The sequence below is a fragment of the Erithacus rubecula genome (genome assembly GCF_903797595.1).
Source record: "Erithacus rubecula genome assembly, chromosome: 4".
In the NCBI taxonomy this organism is placed as follows: domain Eukaryota; kingdom Metazoa; phylum Chordata; class Aves; order Passeriformes; family Muscicapidae; genus Erithacus; species Erithacus rubecula.
The window spans coordinates 13,827,222-13,849,925 of NC_136686.1; the positions used below are offsets into that span (position 1 = coordinate 13,827,222).

Below are 22,704 nucleotides of genomic sequence, written 5' to 3' on the forward strand. Positions count from 1 at the left end.
ACTACTATGATTACTTTAAACTGCAGAAGGACAAAAGTGATTCCTACAGTCTCAAATAAACCTCCTAAGGAGTGTAGTAGGAAGCAATGCTGTGATGGCACACTCTGGTTCTGCCCTCCCACTGAAAACAAATATTGGGTGAGGTTGATCACTGTCTTTAGCAGATAAACTGCAGAAGTAGTGCTAACCTTCAGCAGAGCTTTGCTCTGAAGTTTGTAAGAAACTGACACATCATTACTGACTGTTGCAAAATCATGAGAGACAATTTTGCTCCCTCTTTAAGAATTATCAGAAAGGCAGAGTATATTTTTGTAAGAAAAGTGATGTAAATTGTTTTGGATGAGAAATGCAGGCAACCTGTGACTGGAGAATCAGGAGACATAATTAATGAATACTTGAGTATTCTGCCAATCTCTGTGTTAGGCCATGGTGGGAATCAGACCCCTCTTAGCAGGGATTATTTTCAGGAAGCATCAAGAGCAATCTATGGTGAAGGTGGTTGAAGGGGCAACCTTACAACAGCATTTTAACAATGAGAAAGTATCCAGTCACAGACCAACAGCAGGACTATGGGGAAGAGAAGATGGTAACATTACCTAATTTATGTGTATATAATAAACAATTATCTTATACACAGAATGTATGAGTATGCTGAATTATTTCCCCATAAGCTGGTAAACACCAACACTGTCACTACCCAGAGTGGAAGTGAGGTAACCCAGTTGGGAAGGTGGAATGAAGATGGGAGGTGATTTTCCCCTGCTGAAATTCGTCGCTGCCTGCAGCTCTCAGAGTCTGAGGCTGGACACAGCCTCAGTAGCACCATGCTGATTTGCAGATGCTCCCCACGCCGACATGCCTTGTGACATTCTTTGAGGAATCTGTGGCTCAAAGGCGCATTTCACAGCTCCTTGCTCTCAGCCACTCAGGCTATAAGCCTGTGACTTCAAAGGGACAGCTGAAAGGAAATGTTTGCAGACAAAAAAGGGAAAAAGAAAAAAAAAGATTTTCTACTTGTCCCTTTTTTTCTATTCATGATATAACAGGCTTAAGATGTTTTGGTATAACTGCTTCTCAGAGGGTTTTTTTTCCCTTCTTACTTTACAGAAACCACAAAAAAAACCCCTGGCAGTGAGGAAGAAAACAGCTGTGTGATCCCAATCCAGATGCTTTCATCTTAGAGTGGGCTTGTCAAAGAGCAGGCAAATCACTTTCCATTCTCTAAACAAGCTCCTTGGGTCAAGCTGGACTGATGTCCAAGACAGTGACCCTCAGTTTTTTTATTTTAAGCCTTTCAGCAATAGCACATGCTAAAGCACTACTGCTCCCTGCTGCAGACCCAGACACAGATTAAACACAAAAATCCTGGAGGGCTGGTGGTGCCCTTTCAGGCTGTAGGCAAATCACTAATGTGAAATTTTCTCACTTCTTAGTGTAAATGAGGCTCAGTTCTAAATTCAATACTTTTTAAGGCTTTAAACGTGTTGTCTATAAAATCATAATATCTATAATATCTATAATATCCACATATATAAAGTCCTGAATGTCTTTCATTAAATTTCTTAAGTGTTTGTTCGGTTTGGATTGTTTAAAATGTTTTTATTTTAAGTATGTACAAAACTATATTAAAATAGGATTAGTATTTTAAAAAGTTTTTAATTAGTTTGGATCTGTTTGCTGCTCTGCTCTTGATCTTTTGTGATATGCAGTGCAATCCCATTGAACGTTCGAGGCACTGAACAGCAAACAATTAAAATGCAGACACTATTATTTGTTAAAAGATATAATGGAGGGATTTACAGTCAAGTTAATGTTTACCTCTTAATCTTTCTAATTTTATGGTTGGAAAACACCCTTTAAGTTTAATTATCTGCTTCTATATATTTACTATTTTGCAAATGAATATTTAAAAATGTAATTTTTCCTTACAGAGACCTTTTATAGTTTTGTATCCACTCATGATTCTGATCATCTTAAACAAATGCTATCCAACCCACGATGTCACTGACACAGGAATTTTTTCTCTAACTAATTGTGAAAAGTTTGTAGATCTCAGACCTTGTAATTTAAAGGATAGTGTGCTTTCTCCTTAGCCCCATCAAAACCATTTCAATGATAGCACATTTGCAAAGAAGATCAAGCATCCAAAAGATGACATTCACAAATAATGTAATTAAATCTGGTAATAAGAAAAATGTCTTTTCTACCTACTTCTGCTGGATTTTGTGATTTACTAAATTAATACCCCATACCTCTGCAGAACCTGTTTATAACTGAACATAAGAACACAGTTCATAGCTATTTTCAAATACAGGTATGCCAGACAGCTTAAGACAGCTGAACTTTTACACTTTCTCTGGAAGAATCACTTCTTGCTGCCTTGTAATCTGCACAGGTGAAGGGTGGTTGTTGCTCCACATCAGGTAGTGAGAATCTGATGCAATTTGTCTTGTGCTGAGCAGAGTCAATATGACCTCAACTCCCATGTAAATATGGACTTCAAACACAAACAGAAATTTGTGTTTCAGGCATTCTAGCAAATTTGTCATGATTATGCTGCACATGAATTGTGATGCTATCTGTTCTTTCAGTACTGGGAAACAGGGTAATGTTTGAGAGTAAGTCAATGCTGATGCAGCTTGTTCTGGTATCTGGCTGAGAATAAAGATAATGTAGCAAGAAGAGGAAAAAATATCATGCATTTATTTCTTAGCTTCTCTTTCTAAATCTTGTGATGCACATTGTGTTTCTATGGTCAGGAATTGGTTCATTCTCCCTGTGTTTGTAAGGATAAAAATAAAGCTTATGTAGTGAGTTTGGATAAGTGAGCCAGCAGTTTTGGTTTTTCAAGGCTCTATGCAAGAAGTAACAAGAGACATTTGAGATTTTTCTCTGTCTGAAAAGAAAGTTTATGAAGTTGTTCTGACACTTGTAAACAAACCGACAAAGGTAGTGCTATTATTGATGGGGAATGTCAAATAATTTAGCTTCACCTTAGAAATCTTTTTTCCTTATGCCCTCCTATTTTTATTTGAGGTGTTATATCACCAAGAGTGACAACAACTACTCCAGCAAACACAGAAATTTGTTAAAGCTAATCACAATTCAAGTAATCATTTTTTCTGCTTCCTTAAAATGCGTTTGTTCTGCAACAGATAGAAAGTCAAAAGCCCATAAGCCTTCAAAGCATAATCTCTCTTTCTCCGTATATGTACATACAGAATACATATTATTGCTCTATTGTAGTTTTATTGTTTCCTATCTTTTCCATTCTTTACTAAGATATTTCTCAATATGGTTTATCTGCATTGCATTTTTTTCCTCTTTATCTGTTTTTTGTGTCATCATGTACACAAGGGGTTTAGACAGAACTGCGAATATTAGACAAAGAAAAATAAATCCAATATGATCCAAATTATATGTGCTAATCATCAATAGCCAGTGTTTCTGTCAGAAAGTGCACACCCATTGAATGTATTGTGTGTTTATATCTCTCCTCTATATTGTTTGGGTTTGAGATTCACAGAATTAATCTCAGCTCCCTCTGTAGCTAACAGATCTATCTATCAATGACAAAAAATACACAGATATTATTTGCTTGTGCTAGATTCACTTCATCTGCTCTGCAAACACACTACTTTTGTACAGGTTTAAAATTAATTAATTATCAGTCTGTTCTTGAAAGCAGCAATCACTGGGAGGATATTAGAGACAGGATATTAGAGAGTGTTCACGGATTGAGTTGTGAAATTCCACACATCAGCACTGGCGCTGGAAGCCTGACTTCAGAGAGTGCTGAGAGCAGGGCTCCCCTATATAAGCTACATTACTCATCCACACTCCAGTTTCTGAGCCTGAAATCTGACAATAAATTGTTCTGAAATAAGATCAATAGGTCAAAAGCCCTGTGCATGTCAATGGCAAAATTTTTGTTGCATTTGGTAGGCTTATGACTTCTCTATGAAATAGGGGAAAAACAGGATTGGTGTCTGGGGACTAATCCTAGTTCATTGTTTTATTAGATCCAGAATCATATTCTGCTCTTCCCTGCTGTAAATTGTCCTGGGATCATCCTTGCTATTCATCACTTAGGAGAAAACTCTGTCTTCAGTACCCATTTGTAACATTAAGAGTGCTCAACCAAGCATTTCCTCTTTCTGAAGGACAGTATTTCTCTTTTCTCTCCTTAAGACACAGTCATGCAAAACTACCTGTGGCTGTGACTCTTACCAGGTTATTGGCATATATATTCTGAAACAAAAAAAATACATCTGCAAAGTATAATGTTGGGTTCATGTTTGGAACCTAATAAGCTTCTGATATTCTGGAGCTGTAGATACACTCTGCTTTGCAGGCTGGTTCTCCAGATGTATTTATTGGACAGTGCTTCCCTACTTTTAAGCATGAGCTGCAGTTCACCCATCCTGTTTATGTCAAAATGGATTCCCACGTATATGACTTAAAATGAGTTCATAAAGTAGCATGAAACTTTAAGTTATAAAATAACTTGGTAAACGGCAGAGACTAGCAGAATAACAACAAAAATTAGCATAGTAACTTTCCTATGAAGATTGTGATAAACAGCAGAACAACTGAGGAATAAAATATCATCTTTTTAATTCACCTATTCAATGGAGGAAATGTCACTGATAGGTTTCCTTCATAAATTGGAAATGAAAACTCTGAGGGAGAAGAGCTACTGGGATGTCATGGGATGGAAAGAGTTGGAGGAAACCCTGACAAAGACAAGGTTATCATAGTACAAACAGGAGAAAAGGAAGGAAATTACAGGACTGCCAGGAACAAGTTTTTTGTCTGAACGAAATAAAATAGATATAAGTCATCAATATTCTTATTCAGGTCTTGTCCTTTAAGCGAATAAGACACAGGAACAAATAAATAACAGCAAAACAAATTGAACTCACCCACACTTTTCCTCCCTCCTCCTAAAAAAAAAAAAAAGTTTCCTGTAGTAGAAACATTAGTACAAAACAGACTTTTCTGTAGCTCCTGTATGCCAGTCCTGTGGTGTAAGGTAATGTAAAAGCTTCCAGGCAACCGAATATTTTCCCCCTGCTGTAAAATCTCTGGGTGGCTTAGACCCAACATTTAAAAACACTTACAAATGTGAATAACCTCAAGATACCACGGGTGGCCACATCTGACAATTTAACACGAAGGCGACTAATTAAAGCTCTTTCTGCATAAAAGGAAAGCAAAAAGCCAAGCTATTTATATGTCCCCTTCTCAGAAAAAAATCAATGGAAACTACAGAAAATTTCTTGAAGAACTGTTGGAAGTTTGGTTCTTTCAATTCAATCACAGAACCCACATGGAATGGCTGAAGTGATGCAATATTCCCTAAGGCACCTAGACTCTGCCTGCAAGGCTGGGGATAAGAATCATCACTGAGATAAACATGGTGTTTCCTCCTTTTACTCACCTTGCTTTCTGCCCTGATTCTTACAAGTTTTACCACTTCAGCAGCAGTGGCTGTCATCCACCAGCTTTGGATACCTCCTTATTTTCCAACAGCCATGAAACAGAGGGAATGTCCAGGGTCAACTGTGTCTAACACATCAGAAGTATCTCTAATATAGAGATTTCTAATTTTTAAAGAAATGCTTTTGTCCAATAACTGAGGCATCTTGGAAAGTAGTTTGAGAGCAGACCATATATCCAAGATCAATGACAAAGGATATACTGTCAGATGAAGTGAAGCATGGGACCTGTGAGGGAAGACTGAGGGCAGGGAGAGTGTTTAGCCTGAAGAAGAGATAGCTGTGGTAGAAGCCTGCCAATACCTACAGGGAATCTAGTGAGAAGATGGAGCCAGCCTTTTTATAGTGGTGTGTAGTGGAAGGATGAAAGAAATAAGACAAAAGCTTTTGATAACATTGAAGGGGAAAAAAAAAATCACTATGAGGCCAGCAAAGCAGTACCTGTACACACAGATTTGTGTACAGGCTCCACCCTTGGAAGTTTTTCAAGCTACGGATAAAACCCTGAACAACTTTGAGCTCAGCACTGACCCTAATTTGAGTATGAAATTGAAGTGGAGACTTCCCAAGGCTATATCCACACAAATTATTCTATGTTTTTGTGATTCTAGCATATGCCATGAAGTTTGCAGGTGCTCTGAATCAGGAAAGCAGAAGCATAAATATCTTTGTTTAACATTGAATCAGACATGTTGAAAGCAACCCATGTGATCGTGCAGAAAGAAGTCTGTGAGAAAAGCACATTGTAGAGAAAAAGGAAAGAGCATCATGCAGATCCTTGGCTTCTTGCTCAGAGTAAATCAGCATCTGATCTGCACCAGAAGTAACTTCCCCAAAGTTTGTCCAAGAGGAGCCACCTGCCTGCAGTATGCAATCTGCTGCTTCCCAGGAGTTGAAGCTGAGACAACCCAGGTAATCTGAAAGACCCCTTGCCCTGATTTCCACAGCTCTGACCTGTTGTTGACCCCTAGGTATTCTTTGCAGTCAATCTGAAAGAGACCCCAAGAGTGGATGGAAGATCCCATAGAGACCAGCTTAAGGAATAAAGATCAGACTCTTACAGTTCTGCTCTGATTACAGCATTTTCCTGGAGAAAGGTTTAATGTGAGCAAAGCTGTATGCTGGCAAAATTTCACCACAAGAGCAACTCCTCAGGTGCATACCTTAGCTCATTCAAAAGCAAAATGCCTTTAAGTGCAAGTGAATCAAGCTCCAAGTTTGCCCTTAACCCTTATTTCTGTTCTTGTTCACAAGTTCACATAGCTGTTGTAATGAATTGTAGGAAAAGATTCCAAGCTCTGCACTCTGTGCCAAACAAGTGCTGCCCTGAGCATTAGCAAGAGGAATGCCTGTTTTAGCAGACTGTGGCAGAACTGCAGAACAGCAGTGAACAGAATCACACAGCAGTAAGCCTTTACATCTCCATTACATTATATGCATTGTATAATATGTATCTTTTCTCTCCTGTTCCAATTGTTTTTACTGGCAACAGTGACAGCTGTCCATCTCTGATCCCAAGCATGCAGGTCTGAAAAGAGCAGCTGGTTCCTCTCTGAGCATAATAGCCCTGATATGAATGGAGTCTGCACTGATGATGTGGCTGAGATTCATTTTCCATTTTCCTCAGAACAGAAGCATCAAGAGTGCCAATTACATACAGTTCAAACACAAAGGCTTTTAGGAAGGTAGACATACTCTTTGGGTTATAATTTCTGCTGTTAACTTGGAGGTTCTGTTGTTCATCCATTGTTGAAGAGGATGAGGTTATAGAGATTCAGTCCATTTAAAAAATAGTCAGTTCGCTGATGGGCTGTGAAGAGTTATCTCTATAACTAATCCAACTCTAATTACAACCCAGCCAGATAAGTATTCTCAGTTTTTTGATTGCCATTATAGTATCAGAAATACACTTTGCAAAATACTTGGGTATGAAATATAAAAGTAGAAGGATGTGTTGTGGCAGAACTGTTACACTACAAGTGATGATGATATTGCACATGATAACACAGAGTTTTTGCAGGAACAGGATTTTGGTGTAAAAACAATTACTTAGATTGAAATTTTCTGGAATCAGTGTCTGTCCCTGAAAAATGTGGGCACAGCACATCATCCCTGACACATAGGCATGTCTGGCACCCAGAAGTGCTAATGCTTATGGTAGTCTATTTATCCATTTCTGACTCCTGTCTGTCCATTTTTTTTCTCTTTTTCCTGCTCCAAGTTTATCTTGCTCAAAGATCTCAGAGGTCAGAGATCTACAGGGCATGGGTAATGTCTCACTCACCTCAGGGCAATGCTGGACACAAACAGCAGGCTAAGACACTAGAGCTGGTCTTTAACTTCATGGCTTGCCACAGCTCAAGGCAAGGAGGAGACCTGGAGGTTTGTGCACCTTTTAATTTTCTTGACTGTTTACAGGCAATGAAACAAGCAAACACTGAGGGGTTTTTTTAGCACATTTTCATACAGAGCCTATGCTTGCTGGGAAGTGGTTGGATTTTGGAGCACATCACTGATGGCAGGCATTACCATGTAAACACACAGAGCTTTTGCTAAGAGAGAGCTACAACAATGCTCAAAGAGAAAGGAGAAAGCAGGGTATAAGAAAGAAAAAAGGGAAAATGAGAGGATTCATTTAAATGCAGTGGAGCTAAGTTAAAACCTGGATCAAAGCCTTGAAATGATACCATGAAGTTGGTGGAAGCATAGTAGAACTGCCCCAAATGAGACTACTAAATAATAAGTGACTCATGCTTATAATTCCCTCTCTCTTTCATCTTTGTGTGCTGAAGGTAAGTGAATCGTTATTCCATTCCTACATTCAGTGAAACCATAAATAAGCCAGTTATTCATATTATTACAGCTCCAGCTGTAGTGATAAAACCTAGCAAGGGCCTGAAAGATTTTCAGTAGTTTCACCAAAAATAGCAAGAAAAAAACAAGAAGCCCACCATCTCCAACTGTCATCAAGTTCTTTATATATTAAACTACTCTAGAAAAACATAATATATTGCCAATTTTATGTATTATTGCCTCATGCATACCAGATAGATTGCATCATCTTTTTTGCTTTAGAAATTCTTTCAGTGAATCCAATAACAGAAAAACTCCATGGAATACCTATACATCCTGACTCATTAATTCACACTTTTCACTGTCTCTCTGATGCCATTTGAAATTAAAGTGCTGAAAATATTCCAAACACATTTTCTTTCCTATAGATTGTTTGATACATATCAGTGTTTTCCATCATTTGTATCCACTAAGCTGTGCACCTTGTCTCTCTCACTGTTCTGTCTTTTGCCATGCTCCCAGGAGATTAGTAAAGATAAGTTATTCAAGTTTTGACAACTCTGCAGGGCTGCTTTCAAAGTGGCATTTTTTTTTCATGGCATTTTTTTTCTACTTGGAGAAAGTGTCTTTCCTTCTTGAACAAACTTCTGAAAAATATTCTGCCTGGTATTTTATTTTCCTGCTAATCTTTATCTCCACTGTTGTAGACATTCAGGAAATAAAAGTGCCAGTTCTGTGACCTGAAGGGATGTGGTGCTTAGAAGGTGTTGAAGAAAGGTCTTGTCAGAGGGTTACCCTTCTTTGGATTCAGAGCAAGTCCCCTACGATTGGCTGTTCCTTCTGAAAACACTCTTGCAAACTTTCCAATGGTTGTCTGAATCCAGAAAAAAAAAAATTCTTTATGACACTTAGATGATTTCATTCCTTCACAACATCATAGATATTTGAAATACCACTTTAAAATACACTTTAAATGGAGAAGCTCACAGCTTTAAAGAAAGCCACAGGCATTTCATGCCTTGTAAGAAATTGTACATTATGATAACTATTTTAAATCCTGTGAAAGAAGTCAAAGCAGGGGTGCCCAGAGGGGTATACCTTTTAATTATTATTGTTTTGTTTTCTTGCATATCTTAATATATTCAAAAGAAACCTGAGTAGTTTTCTGCAAAGAATATTTCAGTTACTAGTAATACCACTAGATAGGAATAAAAGTCATGCAGGTATCAAGAGCCTAGTTATGTGTCAGCATGCAGTTCAATACCTGGCTTCTTGTGGTGGTTACAGATTTACTGACCAATTACAATACAACAAATAGAGAGTGAAGGAGAGTGGTTTTATACCTATAGCACTGGTACCTAAGTTAGAAGACTCATCTTCAGCTTTTCAGTGAATGAGGATGGGGAAGTTCTTTCACAGTCATTTGGCTTTTCAGACCTCTGAATTAGGAATCCAAAATCTTTCCCTCTGCTCTCTCTTAGGCTTCTAACCCAAGCATCTCAGCTGCAGCTGAGTGGAGCATGAGCCCCCATCATGACAAAGATTGAATTGTGCCATTTTGCCTCTGATATCCAGTTTATTCTTAGGGAGTCTTTCAATATCTCATCTTTGTCTCATCTCTCCCCCACAAATTATTGTGCAACATGATGTGGAGAAAAGGACAGACAAACAAGGATGTTATAAGTATGTTGCAATGAGTGGAGTAAACAGCATGGCAATAAAGTTAACCAGCCAGTCTCCCTCATGAGTTGCTTTTTATTGTGTTCTGATGTTCTGTCATTCCCCTAATGCTGCCCATTCATCTTGTGCTGGGTTACAAGTCAACCTGCCTACACTCATGTTCTCTTAGGGCTGGAGAGATCCAGCTGTGGCCCACACACAGCAAATAAACTGTCTCATAAAAATACAAGGGTTTTTTGCCTGACTTTTTGTATCGTTGCTATGGAATAGATGATTGCAACTGGACAGTCCATAAATACCTTCTTTGGCATATGTCAGATAGTTAGGCATCATTTATTTGAGATGCCAGGGCAATATCAGAGGGATTTGGGGCAGGGAATGAGAAATATGGTACAATCTAAGCAATGTGTGGTGGCACTATACTTGAGGGAAGATATAGGGAAATGGAGTTTACCTATGAGTAAACCGAGCAATTTAAATTTTCTGGTACTCCTCTAGTGTAGTAACACTCACTGAGGAAGGAAAAAGTTGTTTTATGAGGTGGGGGGGAACAAAGAAAAGAGAAAAATTCAAGTGTGTTATTGTAGAAGATTATAGTGGTAATTTATATGAAAGCAGCTGCTCAATGTCTCACCCTGAGTCAATTTGAGACAAAAGGTCAGTGAACACAGTGATGGCAGTTCAGTATTTTCTTCAGTAAGCAGCAAAGTGACTTTGCCTTCTGCAGTCTTTCAACATGAAGAAAGATTGCCTTGATTTTTTTTGCACTTAAAGAAAGTAAATAATGTCCAGCTCTAGAAAGTTCAATAAACCTTTTTGGTTAACATATTTTAGAAACTCCAGTCAAACCATCTAGTTAATCTGAAATCCTAAAGCAGATGCTTTGATAACTCCACAATATTTTCATCTTCTAATTCTGTCACTACAGCAGGCAGAAACTTTTTGTGCTTCACTATAGAAATGAATTTCCTGCTTCTTATTTTTCTGTTAAGTCATAAAAAATCCCCCTGCTATAAAAGATCCAAAACCAATTTACATCTGTCTTTTCATATCTGGTTCAAAAGTTACCTTAAATGCTCTGTACTGTCCAAGAAGTAGGTAATTAAATAAACAATTTAACTGCAAGGGAAAGAAGATCTTTATTCCTGTATTTGCCACAAAGTACTTTAAGCAACTGGTTCCAAGCTGTATAATGACTCCCCTGGGTTAAGATTTTTCTCTCTAAACATTTCAGATAGAAAGGTCTTCTACCTCTTCTGTTTCTACTACGATTAATTTAGCCGACCTACTGAGACATCAAAGACTTCTACTGTCTAGCTGGAAGAGAAAAAGGAGAGGATGATCACATGAAATGCACTCTGTGTCAGACAGGTTGAACTCAATGCTTATTTTGACCCATTCCTCACAAATAGGGGACTTTAGAGAAATTTGAAAGTCCACAGACAGGAATCTGGTAGAAGAAGGTGGATTTTCACATGCTGCACATATGGCTGCAGAGCTCACTGCCACAAGAGTGGTTTGTGGTCTGATCATCATTTAAACAGGGCTGAATTAAGGAACTCACAAAAAAAAAACATGCAAAATTTTCATAATACATATGCACAGGGAGATGGCATTCCAGTTCTCACCCAGCTATGACTGGATTTCCAGGACACTTTCTAAGCAGTACAATTTAGACTCTTTTTTCTTTTCTTTTCTTCTTCTTCTTTTTTTTTTTTTTTTTTTTTTTTTTTTTTTTTTTTTTTTTTTTTTTTTTTTTTTCTACTTGCTTTTTGTTTAGCAGCTTCCTAAATAGCTGATAAGATTTGAAACATTAATGAACATAAGCAGAGGGAGAATTTGAAACTCACTGGGCAAGTCTTGTGATTTCATGGTCCAATACTATTTGACTATCATAAGGTGTGCTGAGATCAACCCTGACCATGCACATCTTTCAGCCTTTTTTAGATTTTTAGGTCTTCCAAGTATGGTGTTTTTTAAAAAAAAATATGCTTCCTCTCCATGCTCTTATGTGCTCCAGGGACTTTAGTTTAGTCCTGCTCTGAGAGTGAAGCAGGAAGGCTTGAAGAAGAAAATGTATTGGCTTTTGTATCTGAAGGTACTTACATTGACATAATTGAAATTATTAATACTGCTGACAGGATGCGCCCAATCTATAATTTGAGGTAATGTTTGGCAACTTGAGCAATGTGAATCATGAATCATTCATTAAGTGAGCAATGCATTTAATGAGTTAGAATTAATTTTTCTATGTCCTCTGTGATTTTGTTGTGTAATTTAAGGTCACCAGCAGTATTTTTTTGTACATCATAATTTCATTGAAGATTATATGTAATCTCTATACTGCAAATACATTATTTGCTTCAGTTCAAACTTTTTTTTGGTTAGGGGAAAGACTTTGAGAATGGTGCCTGCTTGATATTTCAGATCCTCTTTGGCTCTAAATTGGCACAGCTACATTGAAGTTAGCAGAGCCTTACTACTTAAAAAAAAAAACAAAACAGGTCACAATGTGGCTTTGAGCAGGGATCTGTTTCTTAGTCAGTAGGTTTCCAGGCTGCCTACCACTTGGCCAGATACCAATACATTCCAATTAATTACAGTCTTTTTGATTGCTTCACCAAAATCCTCAAAGGTTAGTAACCTCAGGACATGGTACCATTGCATTGTGTCAGCCCAAAATGTAGTGGCTTCAGCAGAGGAGCTCATCTTTCCTGAGATTCAAGTAAGGCATCTTTTTCTGCACTGACTTAGGCTCCATTTTTCTTCTGGTATATCCTAATAATAACCAAGAAAATCCCCTTTTTTCTGCACAGTCCTTTACCTTACATTTTAGTTGTATGTGCTCTGTCTCTGGAGACAGTCATCCTCACACTCCATCACCAGAGGAATGAAGACAAAACACCAGCTTCCTGAGAGACCTCTGAAATGTCTTTAACTACATAATAATTGATGCTTTTATGGAGTTCCAGATCATATACTGATATTGAACACTTCAGTGGTTTAATCCTTCTTCACACAATGTGTAGACAAATAATAACTTGATAGACTTCATCATTCTTGAAAGGCAGACAGAGCAGACAAGCCAGCATGAAAATATTTTAATTATACTTTGTCAGAAGTATATCACAGGAGATAAGAGTGCTCTTCTTTCACCAGTTTCATTTGGGGAATTTTCCTAAGTATAAATTTATTTGCTCTTAATTGCACTTGGGTTCAGATGCTGTATTTCCAGAAGGCAAGAAGAAAGTGAGGCAAGATAAGAACAAAAAGTAGCAGAACAATACAGAACTTAGGAGAGCAACTTCTTGCTTTAGGCCAGGCTTGGAATAGAAAAAAAAAAACTTATTAGAAAACAACAAGTAGTACAGAAAAGAGGATAGGACAAATCTCATGTTTCATTAACTCTTTGCTTTTTGCAAGTTTAATACAGCAGAGTACCACTGGACACAAATCAGCAGTGTTAACTCACTGCAGAAAATCTTCCCTTTGGTAGATGTTCTCCAGCAGAGTATATGTTCTGCAGGCATTTCTCCCTACCTTCCCAAACTATATTTATAAAGTATAAGTATCTAGACTGTAAATGAATGGTATCTGGGGTTGATAAAGCACATAGAGAACCTGCTTTCTGATCAAATATAAAAGTTATGTCATAATTTTTTTTTTTTTTTTTTGAGCTGAATCCAAGCTTACTAAGCCAGAGAGAAATTTTTCTACTATGTTTCCATAGGTTTTGGATTGAGCCCCTGTGAAACTCCACAACACAAAACAGGGTTATTGATCATTATACTGCTCAGCTTCTGCTTATGTGGGCATTATTATTTTTATGTTGTATGAAACAGCATTTGATAAAGGTTGTCAAAATTATTTTGTCTCCTGTGCGAATGTAGTATTGCTTTTATGTGTGGCTGATGTTTTGTTACTGGTGGCTTATCTTCTAACAATATGACATGGTAGGAAACAAGTGAGAGAATAAAAGATAACAAAATACGGTAAACCATCTAAACAATTCTATTTTCTTTCTTGTCAGTGTTATCATAGCATCATAGGCTACAGAGTCCCCATAGTGCTGAGACAGATTGCATTGAAGGACTAAAGATAAGACTTAAAATATTTACCTGGGCTTCATTGAATGTAGAAAGTGATGACAAGTTTTTCTGTCACCTTGGTTGCCACTTGAATGTCTCTGAGCAAGATCTAAAGAAAGGATTTCCAAGTAGTAAGATTTCTAGAATTTGGCCTATTCTGCTACCATTTAAAGTCAATAACAAAGTACTCTTGACAGTCATAGTGGTGAGGTCGTAGGAGGACAGGGAATTGAAATTCTTCCCATCCTACAAACTCTACACATACTATCAAGGTAATGGGATCAAGTCCCAGCTTTCCAGCCATATACCTTGTTAGACAGTAACTCCAAAACATAGGCACGTATCCACTGTGTAATTCTTACAAACTTTTTTTAAATCTTACCAAGCTTTTAGCATCAGTAAAATTTCCCTGCCATGAGAAACAATAACTCAATTAAATGTTGCATGAAACTGTTTCTTTTCTCCTGCTGTATATTTGCTGACTATTAATGCATCCTGTGCTATTCAACCCAAGGTAGACAGACATCTCTATTTCGCTCTATCTAGCTTTCTCAATGTAATTAATTTAATTTTTATAACTCTTTCATGATTAATATAACTATTTTCTTTGGCAAAAAATTTTCCTAGTGCCTTCAATTCCTTCTTACACCGAACAAGAATGATGTAAGATATCTCCCTCAGTGGAAGGAGGAAAGATGTTCCCTCCATTCTTTAGACTTCACATTTTTTCTTTCTTAAAGGCAAGATAATTGAAACAAAAGACAAGAGGGCTAAAACTACTGTGGATAAGACACTTAACTCTTCGTTTTATTCACTTTCTCCCTCTTCAGTTTTATGTTTTGCATTAACTAGAGGCCCTTCACTGTTTTTTTTTTCTTTCCCTAGAAAGCTTACTTTGATTTCAAAGCTGATGTTTGTACATGGATGCACCTGAGAATTCCCATTACATTTATCAGCTTTGTATGTAATGCAATTATTTAGGAGTACATTAGAACCTTACATATTCTATCTTGGCTAGCCTAACCACTTCCATCAGCTAATTTTGCCAACTCTGTATTTCCCTTTAGCCTATTGACTTCATTAGGTGGTAAGAATTGCAGCTAATTATGAATAACTACTGCAGACTGTAGTCCATTCATGTGCTCAATCTTATACTGAGGTTTGACAGTTATTATTTCTGTTTCTTACAATCTCTTTGGGAAATCTTTTTCCTTGAGTGTGTGGGCTCTGAGGAGAGCTGAAGGATGGAGGTGAAGAGTCGTAAAGAACATAAACCAAGGCCTAAATAGGACTTGAGGGTATTTAGGTGAGGATATTCATGGGGCTACAAAGCCCACATGATATAAAAACACACATTGGTCTGAAAAGCTTCTCAGTCAGAGAAATGAAGAAAATTGAATTGTCTCCCTGTAGGACATATTACTAATTTGTTTTCAGCCCACACTGATGAAATTTTGACATCTCAACTATTTGCACATAAAAGACAGTGGAAAAAAATTGCAGCGTGGAAATATTGGGCTGCAAAATATTTTCTTTCTTGACCAAAGATTATTAATCTCAAAAGGCTGATGTGTTTGGCATTCAAAAATTTTTACAATACTTCTGACCAATGGATATATTAGTGTTGAAGTTTTTTTTTTTTTTTTTTTCCATTGAAATGTTTGTTTTGTGGTGGTGGTTTGTTTTTACTTTTTATATTTTAGATTTTTAAGGAAAAGATTAATTCAAAAGGTTTTAGACACCACATATTTCTGCATTAACTCAAAAATTCAGTTTTTCTCATTTGATTATTTTGGGCCATGGATTGTTTCTGACATGCCGGCTAACACATTTCCTTAATGGTTTCTAATTTTCCTTTTCATTAAAACATTTTTGATAAATTACATGCTCTCTTTATTTGATGTAGTTGTTAATACACTATGGGAGGAAACAGAGGAGAAAAGCTTGTTTCAATGTGGAAATGAAGCCTAAAACCCAATAGAAGGAAAATCATGGTTTTGATTTCTGTGCAACTGGAATATCCTTCCTTCCTTCCTTCCTTCCTTCCTTCCTTCCTTCCTTCCTTCCTTCCTCCCTTCCTCCCTTCCTCCCTTCCTCCCTTCCTCCCTTCCTTCCTTCCTTCCTTCCTTCCTTCCTTCCTTCCTTCCTTCCTTCCTTCCTTCCTTCCTTCCTTCCTTCCTTCCTTCCTTCCTTCCTTCCTTCCTTCCTTCCTTCCTTCCTTCCTTCCTTCCTTCCTTCCTTCCTTCCTTCCTTCCTTCCTTCCTTCCTCCTTCCTTCCTTCCTTCCTTCCTTCCTTCCTTCCTTCCTTCCTTCCTTCCTTCCTTCCTTCCTTCCTTCCTTCCTTCCTTCCTTCCTTCCTTCCTTCCTTCTTTCCACCAAAAGAGAAATTCGATTAAACTAAATGTTCAAGCTACCTTGTTTTATTTGAATTACCTTGACTTAATTGGATGAGAGAGCTCTGTGGCAAAATGCATGCCATCTTTCAGATTTCATGAGGGCTCCATCTCATCCCTGCCACCACAGGCAGGTGTCCTTATCCTCACTGCAGGCTTGGCTCACAGGAGTCATTAGGAAGAGGTCACGTATCTATGCATTTACAGATTCTCATTGAATCACACTAACCTTTTGCATAAGACAAAATTTTAATATTTTAAAAAACCTTTTTTTACTTCCACCTCAAATTTCTTTTTCTGCCTAAATTTAGCCTGCATGAATTCCTGAATTGCTTCATTGCTTCATGCTGCAAGGCAACTTTCTACTGGAAGTGGCAAGTTTGTGCTGATAACAGTGGTACTGGCATCACATGAAGTACAGGAATACAGGTACCACAGTGTTGCCCTCCAACAGAGACATCTGAGACAGTAGAAATGGACTTTGCATTTTTACTGATTAAACACAAGGATATCAGATCAGGGGAACTAGATCACCAGTGACTGAAGAATTACTACAGAGTAAGCTACAATTATTATTTTGGTTTTGATTTAATCCAGATTCAGGCTGGAGCTACTTTACTTTCAGAAGTTGGCTAGCCAACTTCATATTACAAGTGCTCATCTGCCTTGCTTCCATCCCCCTTCATTGGCTGTGTAATTGGAAAAAGTCAGTACAACTGCACTTCTGTGGTTTGGTTTTAGTTATTCACACTGACAACACTGTGGAATACTGCAACATATTGCAGTTTAGAAAATCACTCATATACAATGGCCTTTCATAAATATCAATTTTGAAAGCTCTTCTGAAACTGCATGGGGTAGATGGGTATAATTGATTTTTCAGTCAAGCTAAGGAAGCTGGTGAAGGCTATGGTAACCCATAATGGGTTAGAGGAATTTCAACAACTGTACTGTAAATAGTTCTCTGCTAAGCTCTACCCAAGCAACATGACTTCATATTTCAAAACATATTCAATGTGTGATTCCAACTCTTGTTTTGGGAAATACGGAGCATTTTCCAAGCAAACTAGATTTTTCAGTGAAAACTGGGTGAAATATAAGGTTGCAGTTTGATTTATTTTCTGAGACATTTAACTGTTACATTTTAAATGAAAGCAATGAGAAACAGAAAGGAAAAGGCCTGCCAAAGGTTACAATGGAAACCTAACACTTTCACAGTTCAAGTCCTGGTACCTCACTTCTTGGTGTCTCTATGTGAAAAGCAACCATATCTCTGGAGGCTTTTCCACTTGAGGAATGTAAGTTTTATCAGAATTAATTAAAATCTATAGATGCTTATTATACCAGACTCATGAGATGAGATGACTCATTACTGGAGACCAGTAACGTTCCTTAAATCAGAGCTGAATTCACTTAACTCTTTTACTTATGGTTCAAACTCAAGCTAAATTCTCCTCTGTGGGAACTTACCAGAAGAAAGCATTGTAAATTGTCCATCTGTTGCATTAGATGACCACATTGTTCCCGGACCAAGAGGCCCTCATAGTTTCCTTCTCACTTGCCTTCCTGCTATTTGGTGCAGCACATTTCAAAGGCTAAAAGAGCATCTCTGAAACCTTATCCCAGAAACCCAATAATATGCCCTGAGGAGACATTCTCCTTCGAGGGCAAGTCCCTTTGGTACTAATTCCCATGCAGGTTTGTTTTCCTTCTCCTCTCCCATACTGGGGCTAGACACGTGTGCTGGTTTTGCATGGAAGTCACTAGGAAGAGGGCACACACATGCACACACAGAAGCTTTTCTCTATGAGAACTTCCTCTGTGAGCTGATGAAACTAATTGGACGGTGATTTAATAATTGACAACTGAGAAACTAATTAGAGAAGTAACTTGTCTCTATGAATCACATTGTTAAAAGCAAAGAAACATCAAAAAACCAGGAACCCTGATGGCCAGGTGGGAGGAAAAGCCTTTTGCTAAAATCCTATTCCTCCCACCTCAGCATGGCCACAGCTTGACGAGGCCCTGCCGCCATCTCAAGCAGCCGGGGGGAGGTGAAGCCCCCCAGCTCCCACACGGCTGGGGGAAGGCAGCTGGGCTCCATTTCAGCAGAGCCCCCACGGATTTGCCTGCGGAGCTTTGCAGTTTCATTCCACCTCCCCAGAAGGGCCTGCTCACCCTGCCGTCCTGGCACAGCTCGAGCAGCGCCATTGTGGCCTGGCCCACCCCCCTGCACCTTCCCTGTAAAATTTTAACCCTTCCACTGCTCAGGTAAGACTTGCAGACCTTCTGTCCTCCTCCTTTAAGTAAGAAGTAACAGAGCAAAAAAAATACACTAAAGTCAGCAAAGTAAGAGTAAGGTTTCCAGATGGGAAAAGACTGAGGACATGCCATGAAAGTTAGTTGAGAAATCTTTTTGTAAGCTATGGGCTAGACTGTACTGCACAGAAGATTCCTATAAATCATGGAGAAAACATGGAGGAGTAGAAGTCTTTAAGAAAAAGATCCATTGTCTGGAAGGAAAGGGGGATCTCTGTTCTTAAAAATGAGGTATGAACAGAAAAAAAATTGAGGAAAAAGAGATAAAAAAAAATCTTTTGCTTTTAAACAGCTTACTCTAAAAACTAATACTCCATGAGTTTGAAATGGCCCACAAACACAGTTCTGGGAAGGCTCTGAAGATGAGAGGAGCTTCATGATTTTATAGATTTCTTTTCCTGGGCAAATGTGAATTGTGAAACTGAAGACACAAGAGAATTTAATTTTTCCTCTTGGAAAAAATCCCTAAAGCCAAACAATAGCCAAAATACTCCTCTCCCCGAAGTAAACTGAAACAATTATTTGAGTAAAAGACTGACAGAAGTGTCTCTATATGTGGTAGTTAAGAGATGTGGGAGGTGGGGGGGAGGAGGGAGTGGTCTGAAATCTTATTCTGAATTTCTTATTTTCTCTGTGTTGCAAATGAAGTTCTTCTTTTTACCTTTTTAAATTCTAGGCCTGCCTTGTTATGCTCCTAATCCTATCTCGCAACAAAATTGAATATATTAAAATTGACAAACCTAAGTTAAACCAAGACAATATGGGTGTCCATTGTGTCTCTCCATGGCTTGTCATTGCTTCACTTTTAAAACCTCGAATTCTCTTCAGCAGATGTGAGAGCTTTAGGCTCACTTCTTGCCCTCCGAGTCACAGGGAAATCCTGAACATACAGAACCAGATATTGTGTGAAAACAGTAGGCACTGTAGGTTGAATCTTTGTGTTTAATGATCAGCTACTAAACCTGTAAAGGCTCCTAATTGTTTTACTAAAAACTCTCAAGGGAGGGCTGACCTTCACAATATAGTTCCTACCAAAGTTGTTTTTCTTCTCCCAGGGCTTCTCTTTTAAGATGTTTTCATTTTCCTGTCAGCAACTCTATTCTCTATTACTTCAGTTTCTCTTCAGTGGTTATTCAGATTAAGCAGTTAGAAATTCTTTGCACTTGAGCTCTGGAGTTTTCAGTTGTGTAAATGGTAGGCAAACTGGAGTCCCTGAAGAAGTACTTCCTTCCTCAACATGCTGATAAGTAGATCAACTCAGATCCTTTTCTTCAAAGCATCACACTTCAACAGTTGAACCGTGTGTTTTCAGAGACTATACTGGAAATAAATGTCTGCTGCTCCCATTTTCTACAGCCTGTGACCACAGTGATTCCACCATCCCAGCAGTGACTGCTGCTCTGCTCTGGGCTCTCGGTACCTGCCAGGGCCAGGAGTTCTCTCATGGCACTTGTGGTGTCAATTATCTGTGCATTTGACTCAAAACACAGATGTTCAGATACTCTTCTGAATATTCAATCAGGTAAATTTAGGACACTCTCATCACAAAACACAAATATTTGTGATTCTCTTGTGCATCTACTTTTTTGAGTTAGGTGTATAAACCTTTCCCCCACATTTCCTTCTGGCTTAGAATTAGAAGCATTTGGTTCATATACAACAGTTTCAAGGAATTCTTAAAACAAGAGCATAGTGGGAGCACTAAAGACTGTCAGTTGTAAAATTCGCAGACAAAACAGACAAAATGTTTAACAGTAGAGTTCAGGTAGGTGTCATCTAAATTATCCTATGAAAGTCAGTGTTTCTCTGCAAGTGCATTGCAAGGATGGCTTCTTATACACTCACTGCTAATATTTTGAATGCCAAAAACAGATTATTTGTCTTTGTTTTAATTAGCTGATGTTTTCAGTTGTCTTGGAGTGAAAAGTTGCACAATTGCAACTGGTACAGTCACACAAGGGAATTCAGACACTTCTGCATCACCTCACGAGAAGCAGGGATGAGAATGGAGTAGGACACACCATTCTAATTGGTATTGCAGAAGATCACCTAATATCCAAACTCAGTGCTCTATTTTCCTATATCACCATAGAAAAGGGCTTTATATTGCAATTATCAATAACATCCACTGTGCCTTGTTTCACACCTGCTTAGACCCATCTGAGATATATTTTATCTTTCTTTTATCAGCTTTGGCTTTTGAGATCTGTGGCAGAAAATGCAGTTGAAGAGTTACATCAGCCATGGCATATTTTTTTGAAACTGTACCAAGGGATAGCATAAATTCTGTTTTTCAGCCATTCACTGCTGCCATGCCTTGGACATTTTTCCAACTCTACTGGTGAATAAAGCTGCACTCAAACTCTGTGAACACACAGTAAGCACATACCAGCACATACTTAACCTTCTAAATCATGGCACACAGTAATGTATCACCAGTGAAGGTGCCAGACAACTGAATTACAATCTCTTTGGTTTCATTGCTGACAATTGAATTTGAAAAAAAGAGAGTAAATAGTGCACCTTTTTTAAAAGACCAAACTGACATTAGAATAACAAAATTTTAAAAATCAGTCATAGAATGACAGAATGGTTGAGGTTGGAAGAGACCTCTGGAAATCATCTTGTCTACCCTCCAAATCAAGGGGGATAACATAAAACATGTGACCTTTATGCACCTTTAATAAACTTTTGTTTTGATGCTTTTTAGTTCCATTTGCAGTAAGTGACCCTTCAACAGCTTAATTGAATTTAGATAAGCATCTAAGAGCTAAAAATTCTCACTGAAAATAAATTTAATTTCTCTGAAACTTAGTAAACAAATCCTACTGAAAAATCTCATGAAAATCACTTATTTTGTCACACTGAAATAAAATGGAATAGAAATTTATTTACTGGATAGATCCTTAGTTGTGTATCAGAATTTGAAAAGTAGCTGGCTTTGTTCTTTAAAACATTGATCACATCTTTATTTGATATTTCTAAGAATTCCTATTTCTTCTGTTTCTGAACTAATTTGATTAAAATAATCTTTATGTTGCTTTCTTGGTATTTTAAAGTATGGATAATAACAAAAGGAAAAAATCCCACATGAACCCAACCTTTTCAAAATTGCAAGTTGTGCTTAAGTTATTGAGAAGCAGTTGTAGTTCATTAGTATTCTTCTGAATTCTGAATTCTGAACCACAACTTTGAGGTTTTAATTACTTTCAGGTGCCAGAGTTCATGGCTGAAGAGTAATTGTAATAAAGAGAATAATCTGAGTCTCCTATGTATGTAGACAGCACACCTGCTCCAAACATGACACAGGGAAAAGGCACAGAAACTCACCCTGCCTGAAAACTCCACGATTATCCTGACAGTATTATTAACACTTCAGAACCTAATGGGAAGCAACAACGTGAGGGGTAGAAGGTGCCTGTAGAAAATTACATTAAACACGTGAAACACCAGAGTGTTTTCAACACTCTGCTTGTCTGAACTGAAGGCAGCCCTTTTAAAATCTGTTTCAGGACAGAACATTGGGATCAGGACCCCACAGTACTGGAGTGTGTTCCTTTAAAATTTTCAGGGCAAAGTCACCAACTCAGATAATGCAGTATAACTGCATTGTGGCTTTAATTAAATTATGTCAGTCCCTGAGCATCTTGCCCTTAAATAGTTGAAGAAGGAAGCTCTTTCCTCTCAATGACTTTATCAACTAGATAGATAGGCTGGAAGAAAGGAAATATTACTGTCTGAATTAAAACTTAATTTATTATAGGCAAGTAATTAAGGGATAAAATCATAGAGTGCTACATTTTCTTTCTCACCAAGAAATCTCTGCAGCAGAGTAAGGGAAGACATCAGAACCTTACTGATGGCTGCAGCATTTTAATTTACATGGTCAGCCACAGACAAGTAGTGTCTTAGAATAGCTCTATTGTTTGG

At 37.9% G+C, this 22,704-nt stretch overlaps 1 protein-coding gene across 2 annotated transcripts in view; it reads right to left on the reverse strand.

Moving 5' to 3' along the window:
* The window catches only part of CHRM2 (cholinergic receptor muscarinic 2), an 85,522-nt gene that overhangs the window by 15,820 nt on the left and 46,998 nt on the right, over positions 1–22,704 (reverse strand). The window contains exon 1 of one of the 2 annotated variants that reach the window (XM_079305111.1): positions 2,350–2,474. The exons of the other annotated variant lie outside the window; for it this stretch is intronic. The gene's annotated coding sequence lies outside the window, so the exon portion shown is untranslated. Of the gene's footprint in view, positions 1–2,349; positions 2,475–22,704 lie in introns of those variants that run through there. 2 annotated transcript variants of the gene reach the window in all.